The sequence below is a fragment of the Botryllus schlosseri genome, chromosome 16, assembly GCF_051294905.1.
Source record: "Botryllus schlosseri isolate E-star chromosome 16, Bs_hap1, whole genome shotgun sequence".
Taxonomy (NCBI): domain Eukaryota; kingdom Metazoa; phylum Chordata; class Ascidiacea; order Stolidobranchia; family Styelidae; genus Botryllus; species Botryllus schlosseri.
In genome coordinates this window covers 10,164,328-10,167,550 of record NC_137251.1, presented here as the reverse complement: position 1 = coordinate 10,167,550, position 3,223 = coordinate 10,164,328, and the positions used below count along the sequence as shown (strand labels likewise).

The window sequence follows — 3,223 nt, the reverse complement described above, 5'->3', positions numbered from 1 at the left end:
GGTTTTCCACAATCCTCATTTGATCACATCCGTCTGTGAGTGGAATATATATAACGATCGCCCCAGATGTTGTGTTAATCATCCAATAAGCGCCCAAGTCCATCGATTGTACCTATTTTTTTCCTTATCTTTAAGGGGGGGGGGGTCATTTACGTCATCGAATTTTTCGCCCCCCCCAAAAATATTTTTTCTGGCTACGCCCTTGGGTACCCCCCTTTTTTTCGGCTAGATACGCCCCTGACCGTGACCTTAGATTTGTAAAAACTATCGCAGGATTTTTTGCAATAAATTCAACAAATATTACATACATATTATACATACGCACACACAGATAGCTCTGGCATCGTTTCGACCCAAAATTATACCCTTTGCGGTCCATACTTTAATGACCCTTGATGGGGTAAAAATTTGCGTTACAATAACTTGCAAATGTGAGTCTGTAATGATGGTATTTACTACTTTCCTCGTGCCTCGCACTAATCGAACAGTTATTGCGAAAATATGATGATTGTTTAGCGAAAGAAAGCAGAAAGTCGATTCGACGTCATTTTTTCAGTCTGTCGCAGGCTCAGACGGGCTGATACACTGTATGTCTGCAACTACACAAGCTTCCAAACCATCAGGCTTTTGGTTACGTAATAATTATAGTGCGAAAATATTATTTTACTACGGCTTGTGAGAGCTACGATTAGTGGTGGCCGGTGGGTCGTAACTTAAACAAGTTTTTACAATTGCGTCGCAACAACAAAAGTTTCACTGCCCTTGAATTTCCTATTAGGTTTATTTGAATTATTCCAGGTCAGAAAAATTACGATAATGATTGTTAACAATTTCATTCGCACTCATTCGGGATTTTCATTCGCACCATTCGCACCACCTTCGTCATTCGCACTCATTCGGGATTTTCATTCGCACCGTTCGCACCACCTTCGTCATTCGCACTGCAATTCTTTACATTCGCACAAGTGCGAACCGTCACACAGGTTGAAAAGCACTGTAGCAGAGCAGTCATACGTTCAATGTTCAATTTTCATACATGATTTCATCGTTGCTATGAATCGGATGAGCAACTACTCGTTCTTCCATGATAGTTTTTTAATCGGGCCGCAAAATTGGGCAGTGTTATTGTGTATGCAACTATGCATGCGAATTGGAATTCATCACTGCGGGATGACAGAAGAGTAGCGATGTCAGAACCCTATGGTTTTTTATGTTGGAGACAAATTACTGATTTGATACGCGATTTCCAATTTGTAATCATCTGTCGTAGGCACCGACTCACCAAATTTAGAGCGTGGCTTGCGGAACATCTTCATTGCGCAAAGTGCGTCGCGACTAGAAAATGGTTGGGAGTAGGGTTGCATTTAAAACAAACGGTGTTTTAAAACACTTTGTTCAAAACATGCCATAAACAGTGTTTTAAAAAAATGCCTTTAAAGAAATTGTTTTTTTTAAGTTGTAAAATTATGCCAAAATTGCGTAAACACTTTACAAAAAACATGTTGTATGAGCCTACGGACAATTACCGCCAGATTTAGCCAACGTATTTCGATATGGTATGGTTGCAACCCTCAAAATAGTCGGTTCAACAGCAACAGTACATATATTTCGTCAAAGGAGCTATTTTCACCCCATATTTTCAATTGTCAATGTCAATCCCCTATGACGTCACAATTGAATATCCGTGACGTCATGGCTTAAAAACAATAAAAAACATGTTTTAAATTAGGGCCTTGTTTTAAACATGTTTGTTTTAAATTGATTTTTGTTTTAAATGCAACCCTAGTTGGGAGCCATTGGCCTATAAAAAGTCAGGATTCCTGGATTTGTCCGACCTGGGAAAATACTATTTATTATTTTCGGTATTGCGAAATTCTCATCTCCCACTTAATTCATATCTGAATTTGAAGATTATGAGTTCTCCTCACAGTGTCTATAGTGCATTTTAAACGAAATCAGAGATTAATTCGACAATCCATACCGCGCCTCTTCGTGATCCCAGATGGTCTAGAGGTCAGGATTCCTGGCTCTCACCCAGGCGGCCTGGGTTCGATTTCCGGTCTGGGAATTAATATTTTTGCAAGGTTGTTAAAAGCCTACTCCAAGTCGATTCGACCCCATCCTATCTTCTCGCATTGCATCGAAATCTTGTGGTATTTTGTTCTGATTATTATCTATAAAATGACAGAATTATTCTGTAGTGCATTTGACACCAAAACAATAATAGGTTGGAAAATTCTGCCAACCGTATAGCCTACTCTCAAATGGTCTAGGGGTTAGGATTCCTGGCTTTCACCCAGGCTTCGAATCCCGACCTGGGAAATGCTATTCTTCTGTGTCCATAAAAACTATAGCACGGACCAAAATTCTTTTCCAGCAAATGTAGGATAAACCTATCCGAATTATATACCGGTGCAAACTAAATGAAACTAAAAGGCCGTTTTTCCTACTCGACTCCTGAAATACACACTTTTGTTGAATTCCGCGTTTGTTGACAAAAAAAGGTCACTTTCCGGCTCAACTCCCGAAATACTCGCCGGAACGTGAGTCGAATTTTAACCTATATATTTAGCCAAAATTTTCAAAAAAGATGACATATTCTCAAAAAGAGGACATTTGGGTGTCCTCCGAGGACACTTTTAAAAATAAATCTAAAAAGAGGACAAATCATCCTAATAGAGGACGTATGGTAACCCTTTACTATATGGACTAAAATTCTTCTTCGAGCAATGCAAAGATATACAACATCCAGTCAAATTTTTATAGATCATTTTAGATTTAGATTTTAGACCGATAGAATTATGGATTCGACAATTGCACTCCTCCACCGCTATTCCATATTGCCCGTGGGTCAGGATTACTGGCTTTGAACCAGGCGGCCCGGATCCGATTCCCGGTCTGAAAAATACCATTTTCCGTATACAAATCCGAATTTGAACATACCACGAAGAGCATTTTAGACCAATACAATAGTAGGCTACGTTCGACAATTACATTTCGCCGTCGTTGTCCCATATGGTCTAGGGGTAAGAATTCCTGGCTCTCACCCAGGCGAGCCCGGGTTCGATCCCCTGTCTGGAAAATACTACTTTTTTGTGACCATAAAAAACAAAAGCAAGGACTGAAATTATTTTCGAGCAAATGTAGGATAACCTATCCGAATTATATACAGGTGCAAACTAAATGAAAGGACATAAAAATAACATTAAAACGGAGTGGAAAT

At 39.4% G+C, this 3,223-nt stretch overlaps 1 non-coding gene across 1 annotated transcript; it reads left to right on the top strand.

The window, feature by feature from the left end:
- The first annotated feature begins 1,996 nt into the window (after window positions 1-1,996).
- Trnae-cuc (transfer RNA glutamic acid (anticodon CUC)) lies at window positions 1,997-2,068 on the top strand. Its single transcript has one exon. It is a non-coding gene; the product is annotated as a tRNA-Glu (tRNA).
- The last annotated feature ends 1,155 nt before the right edge of the window (window positions 2,069-3,223 follow it).